This window comes from Dermacentor silvarum, chromosome 8, assembly GCF_013339745.2.
Source record: "Dermacentor silvarum isolate Dsil-2018 chromosome 8, BIME_Dsil_1.4, whole genome shotgun sequence".
Taxonomy (NCBI): Eukaryota; Metazoa; Arthropoda; class Arachnida; order Ixodida; family Ixodidae; genus Dermacentor; species Dermacentor silvarum.
The window spans coordinates 20,568,276-20,585,506 of NC_051161.1; the positions used below are offsets into that span (position 1 = coordinate 20,568,276).

Sequence of the window (17,231 nt, forward strand, 5' to 3'; positions counted from 1 at the left end):
TACCGTAGCTCACGTCAAAAAGTGCTGATGGAAAAGCTTTTTATTTTCTGCTCCCCTTTCACGAAAACAATCAGGGCAGGACAGGTGACAAACAACACCCGATTCAAAAGCGAAACCTGCAAAGAAAAGACGCTGACTACCCATTTTCGTTTATTTTATATGTCGGCCGCCCAATATGCCCAACGCGCCGCTCGTGCATTGGGCATTTTGCGTGAACGCCATGCATCCCACGTTCGGAGGCAAAAAAAGAAAAGATATTATTTAACTGCTGCCCTTCGGCGAAGCAGTTACTGCTGCCAATGAGGGATTGCTCTTTCTGTGAACCGAGGCGAGATTTGGTGACGTGATTACCTTCGCTCGGATGACAAACGACGTGGGTGGCCTTCGCTTCAAATGTAGCTGCCTCAAAGTGATATCGGAAGTCGGCCGACAGCGAGCAGAAAGGAAACGTGCTCGGGTCAATTCGGATCGAACTACAGATGCGGTTCGAATGCTGCAGAGCTTTGTTTGTTAAGTACAGTAAACTTCAAATTAGCTTTACACCTTCTATGTTTGATCATGCTTCGTGCTTCGGTCGCGTTGAGAAAGCCTCGACGCCAATCTACTTGAATGAAGATTGAAACTGCCCTTGTGACAGGGTTATAACTGTGCGTGCATGGCACACCGCTCAAGCCTTTTGGCTATTAATATATACCCCTCTAGTATCACAGTCTATAGCGCCCGTGGAGACTGAAAAACGTATTTGCTCTATGCAGTAAAGGACTGAAAATTCTGGCTGTTCGGTAGACGTTATAGCGAAATGGAATAACAACGAGAAACAGAATAAACAGACTTTCATTATGTTTACCCTGTACTATGCACTGTTGCTTCATTTAGTTACATGCACTGCCCAAAAGCTACTTTCTTTCTTGCCGCTTAATGTTCCAAGTTATGTCGAGTAATGCAAACACCTAGGTTGAAGTTTGACGTGACCAAAGAAAAGTTTGCCGGCTGGTACGGAGATACTAGATGACAAAAGAAGAAGAAGAACGAGAACAAAAAGGAATGTCAAACCTAATGCTTAACGCCAATAGCCGAGCATTTTGCTTGAGGCGCACGTTAGTAGAGAAGTGTATTTCGTTTTAGTAAATCCCTAAACAGCGATATTCGCACAAGAGAGCAATAGCTGTGCGTTCTACTGTCACTTGATGCACGATTTCCATGCCAATGTAAGTCGTGCTGCATGGTAGATGCCTTTGAGAGTGACCGGTTAAACCGTTTAGCAAGTCAACCTTCTGCCAGGAGCTTCTCTTTTACGTCCACGCATGTTACCTTCTCCACGGCGAAACCGCGAAGCATTGTCACCAAGCCCATCCTGCCGCGTAGTACTCTATTCAAACGTCCTTATTCACCCGTATAGGGTCATTAAGTGACGTCTTACATGACAGACGCAAGAAAGCAGGCCCTCTGCACAGAAAAGACCGACAGTATATATTCTCACGTTATAGTGAAGCTGAAGAAACAAATAATCCCAAAAATGTGAGTTAGGAGTCTAACTTGTGCCAGACAATGGCAAAGAACCTCAAGATCACAACGTCAGCGGAAAGCACAGTCGACAGCCATCGAATCTATGTACTCTTATGGATCAAGTGTGTCCGCCATTTGCCGATGTCTCATCGTACCGTTCCACAATAATCGCTGGCGCTGGCGTGCATTCGAGAATGTATGTACACTGTCATCAGCGATGCGCACATTCTGATCAGGCACGCCTCCTCCTCCTCCTCCTCCTCCTCCTCCTCCTCCTCCTCCTCCTCCTGTTGTTGTTGGACTACAGATAATCTTTAAAAATCGCCTGTTGCAGACAACACAATTGAAATCTTGGATTTCTCTGGAGCCGGGCATTACTTGCAGGAACAATCAAAATGCATATTCGACTATAATTAAGAAAATTCTAAAAATTAGGTTTTTAACTAAGCAGTGTACGGCACATATTCGTATTGTAATTTACGAATTGTAGGCGGTGAGTTCTCAATGCCTGTCCAATCAGAACGGATTCTCAGGGTGACACCGGTGTCGAGATATTCATTCCCAAAGTGTGCGATGAAATAGACTGGCGCCCCAGTTATTTTCGTCCTTCAATGCATAAACAAAGTAAATGAAACAACAGTGCATTTTTACGGCAAGTCTGACGGCCGCTTCGATGACAAAAAAAAAATAATAATAAGTACGTAAAGTAACGAAATGCGCAAAAAGAAAAAAAAATTCTTCACCTGGATTATCAAGTAAGGAAGATTCGAATGCAGCTGCCACTGAACAAAGCGCCTAACCTATTGGACTCGTCCGATACGCGGTATACCCTCACCCTTTAGTGTTCTCCTTTATATTATGGACCACCGTGTTTTGTTCACATACGAAGCTTCCCCCTTATTCGTTCCTCCGCGGTACCACTGCCGTGGCTCGTGTGTATAAATGACCCAATGCCTTCGTCACGATCAAGTCATCACAGCGTGCGGCCGGAGGTGCCATTGCTCCGTGACCTACGCCGTACCGTTATATACATATACATATGTCTCGGCACCCATGTATACAACCGCGGGCTGTAGCCAGCTGACAACGACGGCACGCCGCACATCTGCCACGAGAAAAAAAAGAAAACAAAGAAGAAGAAGAAAAGGAAACCTGAACAGAAGACAGAAACTTTGTGTCCGCATCACATACGTGTGCCCCCGTCAAGTGATTGATATTGTCCTACGGACAACATATCCTTCCCGGCCTAACTCGCGATGAGGTCCTTCCACGGAGTTCAACCCCCACACCGAGGCGGCTTATTGTTTCGCTGTTTACCGTCCGCCAACGGAACCAAACAACGGAGGAAGCGCCTTAACGACGCATATCCCTTCCGCTCCTGTTGCTTAGCGCCGTAACTCCCTCTATGCCGCGCACGACGCCATTCTGTGAACCTCTTGTTATATTGACGACGGTGGGGTCCCCACTTGCGTTTTCGCAGGTGCGGCCGCGGAACCAACAATAGTGGCGACGGGGCAGAAATGGGCCCGCGGGCTACATGCACGTTTTACGACCCCGGGAGCTCCGCGTTGCCCGCCGAGCGCCCAGACCTCCAACGTGTAGCTTCATTGTCTATTACCCCTTATCGCCGTGCTACCTGCTGGCCTTCGGTGCGGGCTATTTTTACACCGAGCAACCGCTCCTGATTCGGCCTGCCGCCTAGCTCTGACGGCGACCGAGAAGCGAGCTGCCCGGTGCCGTCTACATCAGCAACGTCCCCACGGTCACTTTCGCCGCCTTCTCGCTTTCAAAAGTCCTCCGGAATTTCATTATCATTATCGCGGTTTGTCTCCTTGCCCTTTCTTACTGCAGATGCTCTCGCTAAAATAAACGAACCTTTGTCTTCGTCTTCATCGCCAGCCGATTTAAGCCCACGGCAGAACGAAGGCCTCCGGCTGCTGGAGATCTGTACGATTAATCCTCAATTGCGGTAGTCGAGCCCATCCTATACGAACCAATTTCGAAAAACTCGTCGTTCAATCTAACGATTAGCAGCCCCATGTGCGGTCGTTTCCAATAGCGCTCATGTTGCTACTCTGATACACCACCGGTTATCTCTGTTACCCAATATAGGTGACCTGAACAACTCACCCCCCCCCCTTTTTTTTTTATCAATCTACAACCATGGTACGCGATATCTTAAAGGGACATCAATGAGAAAATGAGAAATCATCAAGTGGCGTGTGGTATTCGCGCGTCGTCTTTGTCATTCCCAGGTGACCGGCTTACGATTTATTCTATGTACTTTCCTTGTCATTAAATTGGAGGTAAATGTAATACGATGAACACGTGTGCTGCCTTCACTGTGTTTCTCCGAGTTGTGCATTTATGTTACACACATCAACAAGCATCCAGGATTCTTGAATAAGCATTCTAATGCAGCTGCACTAACGTGAAACCTGGGGAAGGGCGAAGCAGTGATGCGCCAGCGTTGTCGCTCGATGCGCGCCTGCAGCTCGGCGGCGTCCATGGCACAAAGGAAGTTCCGGAGTGCGCCAACTGCTTATTGAGCCCTGTTCCTTCTCTCTTGCCACCCGGCGCGCGCTGATCGGGTGCTGGAGTAGCGCTGGAGTGAGGAGGAATCGAGCGCCTGCGGTGGTGGCGGCCTCTCTTGTGCGGTGCTGGTACCATGCGTTTGGAAAACGATTTTCACGAGTTTCTGCTAATTAATGCAGTTAATGCGTGATTATTCCTATCTTTTAAAATATTCTGAATCATGTTAGTTTATTTTGAACCGGTTTTCACCAATTCTGCTCTTGCTTTTACCCTGTTTTGAGAACTTGTTTTTGCGCGTGACCACGACGACATGACATCACATTACAAGATTTTCACGATTTTCACGAGTTTCTGCTAATGCGCTTAATGCTTGATTATACCTATATTTTACATTATTCTGAATCATGTTAGTTTATTTTGAACCGGTTTTGATCAATTCTGCACTTGTTTTGACCCTGTTTTCGCGCGTGACCACGACGACATGAGATCACATTACACGCCGACAGCCCGGGCCCTAAAGTGCTTCGCACTTATAAAAGAAAGTCCCCGCTAACGAGCGGCGCTCGCGGCTCTAAATGCATGGCAGCGCACCTGCTTGCTGTTGTACGTGCGCGAGGTTCTGAGCACGCATGCGAGCTAAAAACCTTTGTTTAAACTCGCTGAGGTCTTCGAGAGACGACATGCTTCGGAAATGGAAAGCATACGCGTGGCTTCGGCAACACGCCGAACTGCGTATCACGTGCAAAAGCGTCGTTTCACTTCAAAAAACTAAACTTGGCTTTGCTAAAAAGCACCCTTGACTTCTTAATAACCAAAGCTGTTGGACAGGAATCCACGAAATCACGTAGCTATCATTCTAGAGAATAACTTAACACAGCGTAAAACGTGAATCGCAGGAACGTTGGCTTGATAAACAATACAATACTTTCTTACAGCTACGACCGTGCTTGTCGCCTGCCTCCCACCAATGCCTGCGTATAATCGCTATCGCGCTCAACTAGCACTGTTTCTAGCATGCTTCCAGTGAACGACTACAACCTCACAGCAGATCGAAAACTCGAAATAAAAAATGCTCCCCGGCGTTTTCCACATTACCACAGCATGATTCGACACTCTGACCAGTAAGCTTTCCATTGCATTAAAAAATATATATGGGTACCATAAATATTGGTTGTCAGTCCCTTTAAGAATATTGTTTCACATACCGTAATCAACTAACTCTCTGGAAGCTTTACCCACACATCACCCATTGGATGCTCCCGACCTCTTTCAAGACATTGGGGAAACTTCCCACACCGTTCATAAAACACGCTTGTAAAGGTTTGGCAGGCTTGTATAAGTAATTTACTGCAAAGGCTGCAGGTAACCTGCATAGTACAAACATTTTCCTCTTTTTATTCCCCCTTCCTTACCCTCAGTGTAGGGTAACAAACCGGACGTTCGTCTGGTTGACCTCTATGCCTTTCCTCTCTTTGCTCTCTCTCTCTCTGTAGTGGTCACCCATAACACGGCTTTAATTTCTCTGAATATAGAATTGCGGCCATTTTCGGTTCTCTCACTGCAGCGGGGAATTTTTGTAAGCGTTTCGTATAACGCCTCTAAACAAGTATAGAAAACGAGGATATAAATTTTCATTTAGTCCCCTAACGTGCCCTAATCCCATTTTCTCTAAATATAAACTTGGTGATTCACGACACCGCGAAAACACGCATATAACGTTTCCAAGCGCGTCTATATTCGCATGAACGTCGTTGCTGCATAAAAAAGCAGATAATTATGTAGTGCAGACAGCGATAAGAACTTGGTAAACATCGACATCTTTAGTAAAACAGACTGCAGGGCTAATTGGTACATGTTCATAGCTGAAGACTAGACGGGACAAAGCACGAGCACGAAAACTAGACGGGACAAGAGACGCGACTGGACAGGTGCTCATCAGTCGTCTTGCTTTCGTGCTCAGTTTTTTTAGTCACCAAACTCTTAACGGCGTGAGTGGGGATCTCGGGCGAATACAACTTTTTCTGGCATTCCATTACGCGTTCTATCCTGGCTTTCTTCAGAATTAAGCGCTCGCGCAGTCTACTTCACAAACAAAAAGTAATGTCATCTAAACGTTATGGAAAGAGAGCCTAAGAGCCAACAATTACACAAGTTCGCGAATAATAGGCGGGCACCGCGAAACGAAGTCAGTTTTCGCTCTGACTTCATTAAACTTGTCGCCATCCGCGCTTCGCCGTGGAAAATTTCCACGATGCCATAATCATGCTGCAAAAGTAACAGCAGTCACTGAGTGTGCAGTACAAACTGCAACAGGCGTATCAGACAACACAACCAGTTCGCTACTGTTCCTGCTCACTGCGGATGCCATGAGCACAAGCAGTATCCTCCACGATAACGCAGCGTCAGCGACGGTCTGTCTAAACAATGCGTGCTGAATCTGCGCACAGTGTACAGTTGAGTCGACGATGCTTAAGTTCAGTGAGCCAATGAGATCACTGTGGCGAGTCACGTGACTATTCTCGAGGTAACACGCCGCACGTTGCGCCGAATTGACATAAGAGCCGCCGTCTGCTTTCGTAGTATTTCAGCAACAACGACGTTGAGCCATACCTGTGGTTGAACCGGTTCGGGTTCATTTACGAGATGGCAGGAAAATATCGGTTTGGTTCTGGTTCGGGTGCAAATAACGGTTCGCCTCTGGTTTTCGGTTCAGTTCCGGTTCAGTTTCGATACCCTGCTTGTGAGCCAGCGCGCGCGGAGAATGCGCTGCAGTATAAACACGAATGCGACAGTGAGTCAACGATATATTGCAAATTCATCTCCTTTGAGGCTGATAATTTTGTTCCCCCAAGCACGGAGTGACACGCACGAATATACTTGTTATTTCTTTAGTACAGGCTCTGCTTCCCAACAACCACTAGAGCTAACAAGCATACCGGGTCTGATGCCTTCTCCTTCAAAGCAAAGTCGAGCTTTCAGTGTTCTTTTCTAATCTCTTGTAGGTTCTTGTTTAATTGACAAGCTTTAGCCTATTTACATCAACGCCATCAGCTTTGCCTTACCTGTATGTATAGGTGTATACAACTGACCCTATATTTTCGAGTCTTTCTTTTTTTTTTCCCGCCCTACTCTCCTAGAGCCTTTCTGTTCCCGAAAGCTTTCCCAACGCAGAGTACACCGCATGTAGGCGACTATCGTGCACTCCGGCAGAATTCTCTTCATTTCATTAAAAAGCTTTCTCTCTCTCTGAGCATGCAATCATCGAAACAAGACAGACATCCATAGGAATATGGAGTATAGAAGTGATAAGCAGTGGCCGAACGAGGGAAGCTTCAGCCTGGAGCCAACGTTTCGGCAAGGAGTCCTGTCTTCATCAGGTTGTTGTCCTGATGAAGACAAATCCGCTTGCAAAAGTGTTGGCTCAAGCATGAGGCTCAATTTGTTCGCCCACTGTTGATCATACCATGTAGTATAATTAATCAGTATATCGCCCCAATATATTCAGTTGAACTGTTCCTTGTGCACGGCTTCCTGGCACGTAGAAAAACTATCATCGGAGCTTAGTATAGTACGGGTGTCCAACTCGATGTGACATTTACTTTTGCATACCTGTGAGCGGTGCAAGAAAGAAAAAGAAAAAAAAAACGAAGAAAAGAAACCTTTGCTGCGGACGAAAAGAAAGGACACATGAATGCGAATCAGTTCAGTGTAGGTTCCTCTCAGGCTTACCTTCTTTTATTTGTGCTGTTCAGAAGCATGCATCAACACTTTGCCAGTTCTCGACCTTGTTACAATTCATTCTGCATAGACCTTCGTACTCTCAGTCTTCTATAATGCCGACTAGTGCTTAAAATTGATACTGCTGTTAACCTGCGAATGGTTCGATAATAGCTTAATGAGTATGGGGCGCGTGCCACCTCTGAGATTGTAGATAATTCCGAAACCACGCCCGTTGTCGGGAAGTCATTTGGCAGCGAACGGTGCGATCTATATTTAGTAGCCTGCACGCGTGTGTTCCTGCGCTAACTATCGGTGACCGCGACTGACAGTTACTGCGGGGCTCCAGGCGCGTAAAAATGAGAGCTACCACATGGAGCAAGGAGCGGAAGCCGCCATCAACGTAGAAAGCCTGTCCTAATATTGCTTTGCTACAGTGCTGTGGAAGGAAAGCAAAGAATCAAGAAAGCAAAAGCGCGCATTACCCACAGCCACTTGGCGCGATTAAGGCAAGGAATGCTAACCGCTGTCATTTACAGGCTCTTAAGCGCGTAGGCGCTACGAATGCTAACCGCCGTCATTTATAGGCTCTCGAAGGCGTAGGTGCTAACCTCGCACGCCCACTGACCGACAGACCAGTCATCTCGGATCGGCACGCGACAGTTCGATCCGTTTTGCCAGTTTGAACTCAATTCCGTGCAGTATGCTCACGCTACGAACTGTGCACGAACAGCCACGAAAGGTGCTGTTTTTCTGTTCTAAAGGAGTACCCGTGACTTGTTCGTTCAGGCCAGGCGGCTTGGACTGACTGCCAACTTGTGTCCGTGACACCCAAGGTGCTCGAAGGTGGTGCCGACTCGGAAGCTCGTTGACATGTCACAGATGCGCACGGCAAAAAGAAATTAATTAGGATTACGCTCGCTGGTCGAACAATTTCATTTCCTCTGCTGCAGCATGCATTTGTAAGACGTTCATAACAGTGGACGGATGTTTATCGCCTGTTCACATTGAGTAAAGTCCTCATGTATTCTTCTAATGAAGAATGCGTGAGATAGAAAGAAAGATAGAAATGATAGCAGGGATAGAAAGACCTACTCACAGAAAGGACTGTTCGTCCTGTTCTTGTCTGCGTCTGCAATTGTTCCGCTAGAAGAATGTACCATCTCAACCAGAACCAATTTAGCCTAGCTGGTTTTAGCCTAACTTATTTACTGGCTTAAAGCATATAAGTATATATAGGGCTACGCTTAAGGGCGCTAGCCACACTGCAATAAGTTGTTCAACACTGCCCGCAAACAACACGTCGTAGGCAATACTTTTGCACCGGGCAGTTCTTGCAAAGCAAAATGTTTTGGTCACCGAAAACCCGCTGTCTATTAATAGTCTCGGCCAACCACTTGCCCCGCGTGAGACGACATAGCGAATCCTTCGTCCTAACGCTCTGTTCTTGCAAAACCAGTAATCGAAGCGAGGCCTCCGAATACGGTCTATCTCATTACTCGCTAGGCATCTTTTTCTACACTAAGTGTACAGCTAGTTTTCGCTGTCCTGTACGAAACCGCCGGGACGATAAGAGTACACACTACGCGTTTCCCGCTGCTCATATCAGATTGCTCCACAGAGAGGCCGCCACCGCTGCCAATAAGCGCCGGAGAGGGATCCCTTAGCCCGAGTTTGCGAATCTCGCATAGCGTGCACGGCTACGCAAGACGTCTCGGCGACGGCTGCGTCATTGAAAGTTAATGATCCTTCCGTCGGCAGCGGCAGCTTTGTTGAACGGCGACCGCGCGCTGATGGAGGTCGGTCGCCGCGTTATAGCTACAGTCAGCGGCGCGACAAGTGTCGTTCTTGTTTCGCTTTTGCCAACGCGAGCCAACGGACACTGACCAAGGACGGCCTTGGCCGCCTCCATGCGGAGATAGCCCACTACGATTCGCCGCAAGCAGGCGCGTGTTGCAACGCGTGATGATTTGTGGCACGCGTTCTCTGCATATTACGTGTCGTTACCGCCGCGGGCGTGAAGAATGCGGTGGTACCTATGACGACCGCGAATCGCGTTATTGATACTTGTGTGTGGGAACAGGCCCGAGGGGGATATTCGGACGTGTAATAGGAACCTTGGTGGTGTAGGTTGCAAAGTAAAGCAAAACAAAAGAGCTGACGCGCGCGCGCGCGCGCGCGCGCGTGTGTGTGTGTGTGTGTGTGTGTGTGTGTGTGTGTGTGTGTGTGTGTGTGTGTGTGTGTGTGTGTGTGTGTGTGTGTGTGTGTGTGTGTGTGTGTGTGTGTGTGTGTGTGTGTGTGTGTGTGTGTGTGTGTGTGTGTGTGTGTGTGTGCGCGCGTGTGCGTGTGCGTGCGTGTGTGTGTGGCACAAGAGACGATTAGTACTTCCAAATAGAGTGAAAAGTCGCCTATACAGTTTCGCTTTTTTTATGTATCAGTAGCTCATATTGGCAGACATCTTCGAAGCTATTTTTTACCACGGTCTAATTATTTAATAAACAGCCACGAACGAACGTGAAACTAGTTCATCGGTGTCAAGCCAAACAACGATGCATCGCAACCTGCACAGCCACTTCGACCATCTGTAAATGTTCGATCGTCCTAGTTTATCCTCAAGATTTGTTACGAAGCATTGCGTTAAAAGATGACGACATTTAACACAGTATATCAGCTTTAACGAACAATGATCAGGAAGACGAAAAGTATGTCCAAGATTGGCAAAAGTTATCACTATACTTTAACAGGTCTGTAACAGGTCAGAGGCAACGATGCGCCGCTTCATGACGCTGATGTATAAAGTTCCGTATTAGAATATAATGATCCGTGCAGATATCTCTGCTCAACGAGAACCCCCACTGGGCAGAAGTAGCGTCGTTCCGAGTGCGCGGCGGGTGTGTAGCTAAACAAGTTACATAATTACAAACAAGGAGGCATAACAACGCATATCGCAAACGAAAATGATTAGACGACTCCCATTGCTAATTTGCTTTCTTTTTCTTTCTTTCTTTCTTTCTTTCTTTCTTTCTTTCTTTCTTTCTTTCTTTCTTTCTTTCTTTCTTTCTTTCTTTCTCCCACGCTCCTTTGTATACAACACATGAAGTAGGCAAGGACTGGTTAGACCATATGCTAGCAAGAGGTTTAAACTGAAATAACTTTCGTGTTAGTGCGTTTGCGTAATGTATGTGGAAGTGCGTGTTTGCTTTCTTTTATGCGTTCTTTTTCCTCACTCCCTTTTTTTAAACCCTCACAATCCCAACTGGAGTAGCACGCCAGGCCTGTTGCTAAGCTGATCTCCCCAGATATCACTAAACTTGTCTCTCTCCCCCTCTCTCTCTCAAACTAAAATGCGCAAGTGCAGGCAACAAATTGTGTTTACAAAGCAAGCAGCACATTAAAAATATGAATTCTATTTTTACTCAGAAAGAAAATAACTGCGAATAAAGATTGTGAATCAGTATACGGCAGCACATGAAAGGAAAACAACAAATACATGACACTAACTACAAAGTCGAATGCAAATTTTGCGCTGTTGGCCTCTTTGAGCAATAATTTTAGTTAAGTATCTTCTGACAACTTGGTCACGGGCGTCAAATTTGCCTTCTGAGAAAACCCAAGCCAGTGAAGTTCTATTTCTTTCTTTCTTTTCTGCCAGCACTGCATGTAACGGTAGCGCGCGCCGCCTCATCTTTGTCGTGTCCATGATCTGTACCTTATTTTTTGGGTGGCGAAACTCACGGACGTCATATATGCGAGTAGCACAGGAACTGATCACATTCTTCATGCCAACTCTCTCAACAGCTGTTATCTCCCCAACTGCTTGCTTAGCAACTGCTCAACTCAACAAACAACCTGCTCAGCAACTATACTACTTCTGAAACACTGCCACTTTGTCATGCGTTCTTCATGAAAGTTGTGTGGTTCACATTGAAACAGAGATTCATGGATTAAGTTGCCGCAGCGGTGGTGGAGTGCGATGCTAAGTTGCTAAGAGTTGTCCCTGTGCATTCCAACCAAGAAGGCGCGGAGACGACGTTGCTTCGATTTGTGCTTCACTGTTGATTCAGCGCAGAAAGCCTAGGGGGTTAAATGATAATGATTCGATTATTCTAACTGAGATAGCAGACAAAAAGCCAGTCATTTTCAAGACCCCGTGCAGCTGCAGAAAGAATTTGGAGATCTTGAAAAGAAAAGGGTGACGTACAAAGCGCAAATAACAATGACAACTTCAAAACAAGTACTGCGATGTCTTTGACTACCATGTCAAACATATACCTTTAAAAAATATATCTCCCCATCACGAGCACATCTCCAGGGTTCTTGTGCCCTATATCAGTACGTTGGCCTCAAAGGTGGTGATGCTGGCTACACATGAACGCCTACTAAAGAAAAAAAAATGAATAAAGATCCCTTTACAGATATCGCTTCAAAAGACCTCTGGGGGCGTTGCAAGGCCTTTCGTTGCAAGATGCCCAAAGTGTGTGCTGAATCAAGAATAAAAAATAAAAAGCTTTACAGACAACTAGAATGAAATATCATCGCCTTTTATGCGTGCTCGTCAAGTCTTTCAGTCGCATCCTCTAACTTTTGACAGGCAAGGTGTTAGACGAGTTTATTATAAAAGTGCCTTCGGCACCGAGCGCTTCACCAATGAATCCAGCTGGAATACTAACAAAAGCAAAGCTCGGTGTCACTTGGTTCGACGATGTGCGAACAGTTGACCTTCCAACGGCATGTGCGAGAAAACATTTGTTGGGAGAAAACAATTTAGTTGGTCCTTGAAAGCGTCCAAGTGTATATGTATAGTTTAAGCCCGTCTTCAATAAACTTCATACTTCAAACCGGCGTTCAAAGAACCCCAGATGCCTGCGCTAATAATACTTTTATGCGCACACTACTTCTAGAAGACGTATTAGAATTAGTCAAGGGATAAGTCTACAACGAAAAATAATGCCTTAAGAGATCGGCGTATTTGAAATCCACCGTTCAGCGATCATCACTGAACTGCACCCATTCCTTTAGATTTCAGGTTGGCAACAATGTTACATTTTCTATTATCTTTCGTTTCATCTATTCTTTTATATTCCGAAAGTGAGCATTCTTACAATCGGCAACCTCTTCCCTTTTCTTTTTTTCTTTTGGGATTCGAAATCTTGCTTGACTTGATGAATGGCTGCGAATGAATGGTACGGTTAAGGATGAAAGGTATGAAATGATCATAATATATCTACAATAAACAATCTGGTCTCCGCACAGATTATTTTCTCCGGAATGATCTGCGGACTACATCTAAAGCTTGCCTGTGCGGAGAGTGTAAATATCTCACTGTTCTTCCGCCGGCACACTACCACGGCATTCTACAGAACGCGTTTAGATTTACTTCACGATCGTAAGTTATCTTTATTAATTTACGAAGCGTATATGCTCGCGTGACAACGAACTAGATCACGCCATAGCTGTCTCGTAAACTACACACAGATTTCTTGCTCATGCAGGTGTTTTGTTCCAGCAAAATAGAATAAGAACACTTCCTTGTCTCTAAACAGCAAACCAAGGCGCGCGCCGGGTCAGCTTCCCAACATATAAAACAAAGAAAGTAAGTACCGCATTTACCGGACTGTAATCAGCGGACTATACATGTTTAGAAGTTGAAATTGCGTGTGGTACCAAGCATCAAAGGGTGCGGAATATACACGGTGGTTTCCTTAAGATCGTAAGGACACTTAAAAAAAGGACATTTACGGCGCTAAGTCGCACTGCTGACATCAGCTAATAAAATCAATAACATACAGTCTAATAAAGACTCTAGATCTCACTGCAAACAATAAGCCTTTTTTTTTTTTTTTGTTTACCGACTCTGTACTGGTGGCGGACAATATGTTAAAAAGTTATTTTTAGGCGACACGTGGCCCGCAGACTACAGAGATGGTGCAGGCCATAATCCGAAAAATACGGTACACGCTTAAACAGGGGCGGTGCAAGAGCGGCGAAATTTCGGGCGCGCCGCGCTTATTCAGCGCGACTTACTGAGCACCGCGGGGTCGTGCATCTCATGCATAAGTACACAGGAACCTGCGCGGAGCCGAGGCACCGCCGAAACGCATTTTTCTTCGTTTTGAAAATGCGCACGAAGGCACCTGCTAGACACTAGCCCGAGCGAGCGACTCTGCGAAATGGAAAAACGAACAGCGAAATCCTGCGCCGTGTTCCGTTCAGCGAAGCAGAGCTCTCCCTGTTGAATAATAAATAAAAGAATTGATAACGCACCGCGAACAAACGGATGGGGCGCATCGCATTCGCAGCTTGCATATAGTATAATATGTGTGAGTGCTTGCATTCTGTGCGGGATATAAATAGCACAATGAATGCACCGCCGCCAGAGTTGAAAATACCTGGTGCGGAGCTGTTCGGAACTCTCATTTCCAGGAGGCCCTGCATCTTCAGTGTCACGTGGACTTGCTGCTTCATGTACTGTCCTTTCTTTGCAAGTTTCGTGCCTGTCGTTCTTAAAGGGACACTAAAGAGAAAATAACTTCACCTCTATTAGTAAATTATGCGTTTATATATACAATACTAAAAAAAAAGTCTGAGGACACTTAAGCACTTATGAGTTGTGAATGCGAAGGCATTAATGTCCAATCGAACGGCGCGAAGCGGTCCTTATAGTTTTTCGCTGCGAGTAATGTAACATAGCGGTATACATGCTGCCCGAGCCAGCAAGCAGCAGCAGCCTGCGGTGTCACCACCGCATGCCACCGACGCGGCGGTGCCCTCTCCCCTCGCGCAACACCTGGCGCGCTATCGCCGCAGCAGGTGAACCCTTTCGCCCGCTCTGCTCCGTCCAGTCGCAGCTCGTGACGTGGCGTCGCAGCCAACGAGAACTCCGTCGAGGCGCGCTCGTGACATGACGTCGCAGCCAATGGCAATGCGAGTTTAGGTGCCGTTTCGCGGCTACAGAGGACAGACGTCATCCTTCTCGTTCAGTGGGCCATTTGACGCTTGCTCGTCAGAGCCACTCTTACTATATATGTGCCAGAACAGAAACAAAAACGAAAAATGGGCGGCTTCACCGCATTCCCGCACGAGAATGCTTCGACGCCACGGATTTTGACTGCGTTTACTCGGGCCTAGTTAACTTGTTATCGGTAAAGATAGGCGGCGTTGTACACAAAAAGATCAAAAGACCGAACTTATCAAGCTTCAAAATATTTTACTTCGCCACAATGGCCCCAATACAAAAGAGAGAGGGGGGGGGGGGGATTTTGATATTTGTGTTGTCACACTGGCGTACAGGGTATGGGGTTTCGGTTCTAGGTTTGTAAAAAAGAACTCATTTTCTCACTACTAATCAAGTAATAACCGCGAAAGTAACGAATACATAATTGATTTAAAGTGTCCATTTTTAGTGTCCCCTGCCGAAAGAAGCGTCGCCCAATTGGAAGCAACTGAACGCTGACTAGTCGCGCGGCATTTTTTCGTATTTCGCGGCTATCTTTCAGGCTTGGAAAGAACTTTATGTAGCCGTATTGAGCAAGAGAAAGCTGGATCGAGAATTTTTCAGGGTGGTCTACAATCTTCTCGTTGACACTTTTGCTCTGAATATAATGTTTAATGAAGTTAGTTAATTAATAACAGCTAATTATGTACAGGGTGAGGCAGAAGTCCCCGCACTCTCCGAAAATCAGTTGTAGTGCCCCAAACCAAAGGAAATTTCCAAAGTTCCTTTCAAAGGAATTTTGAAAGAGTAGCTGCTCAAGTTCTCCTACTATAGGTCCAGAAAGCTCACAGAGCACATGAAAGAGATGTAGGGTCAAAAGATGCAAGGACCTACTCAAACGCTTCGGTAGTACGGCACGCAATCGTAGCATTCTCTTCACAGGCTAGGCAGTGTTCAACAATACAGAGTGGCTTTTAAACAACCTTAACGATAGGGTATTTTTTCTCGCTTGGTTTCCACGCGGTATAACGTCATAATGGAGTTAAATACAAACATGCAGGCCCGTTTCATAGAGATACTCCAATAGTGACTTATAAAATGCGTTGTCCATAATCAATCTTTCATAGTCTTCTAAATTGCACACCTTTAAGAACACTTTCTCGAATTGTCTTTGTAACAGGAGAATTAACCAGGAAGCCTCAAAGAAACCAGCGTTAGTGGAAAGATTGCCAAATGAATTTCTCAACATCAGTCAGTGATGGTTTCTGGAGAAATCGCTTCTGATGGAACGATGCCACTGGGTTTCATGGAGCAGGGAGCGAAAGTGAACTGCGCTAACCATCTTGAAGATGTCCTGAAGAAGGTGATCCTACCTTGGGCCGAATTAAACTTCAGAAACCGTCAGTGGAGCTATCAGCAGGATTCCGCTCCGGCTCACAAGGCGAAGGTAGTGCAAAAATTGAGCACGGAAAACTTGCCCGATTTCATTTGCGCTTAAGATTGACCTCCGAACAGCTCGTATCTAATCCTTCTTGATTAGTTATTCAGTGTGGCCTGAGTTAAAAAGCACATCCTACTCTTCCCCTCACCGGAATTTGACTTCTCGTCGTCAGGCACTGGAAAAAGCATAGAGTGAATTAGACGAAGACTACATCCATGACGCCATCAATGCATTTCCGAAGGAACTCAAAGCTTGCATTCGCGCAGAAGGTGAACTTTCCGAAAAATATATTTGGATTTATGTATTTAGATTCCATGACACATTGCGTTAAGATAAATGTGATTATTTACAGTGCATCGCAATCACGTTTATGGGTTTTTATTTGTGTGCGGAAGCTTTTGCCGCACCCTGAAATTCGGCGAATTACAAATAATTTGTCTGAATTGCTCCTGTCCAGCTACGTGGCACTTGCATATTTTTCACTTGTGGCTCAAAGTTACTTGGCACACCGATTATATATGTTTGTATGGCTCCGTTACTACATCACATGATATGCGGAGGGACGTTTACAAAGTTATCACCCCAACATCGCTTCGATGTGTGTGTGTGTGTGTGTGTGTGTGTGTGTGTGTGTGTGTGTGTGTGTGTGTGTGTGTGTGTGTGTGTGTGTGTGTGTGTGTGTGTGTGTGTGTGTGTGTGTGTGTGTGTGTGTGTGTGTGTGTGTGTGTGTGTGTGTGTGTGTGTGTGTGTGTGGTGTGTGTGTGTGTGTGTGTGTGTGTGTGTGTGTGTGTGGTGTGTGTGTGTGTGTGTGTGTGTGTGTGTGTGTGTGTGTGTGTGTGTGTGTGTGTGTGTGTGTGTGTGTGTGTGTGTGTGTGTGTGTGTGTGTGTGTGTGTGTGTGTGTGTGTGTGTGTGTGTGTGTGTGTGTGTGTGTGTGTGTGTGTGTGTGTGTGTGTGTGTGTGTGTGTGTGTGTGTGTGTGGTGATAGTGAACTGTGGGTGATTACCAAAGAAGGTTTGCTTTCTCGACGCTACGTCTTCTTCCGTAATAACGTGTAGGCGATACGAACGGTAGCGATACCTGCGACAAGCTCTAGAAAA

At 46.1% G+C, this 17,231-nt stretch overlaps 1 protein-coding gene across 1 annotated transcript in view; it reads right to left on the reverse strand.

Annotated features, from left to right (window-relative positions):
* Positions 1-17,231, reverse strand: part of LOC125947450 (uncharacterized) — a 273,425-nt gene that overhangs the window by 230,511 nt on the left and 25,683 nt on the right. The window lies entirely within an intron of this gene.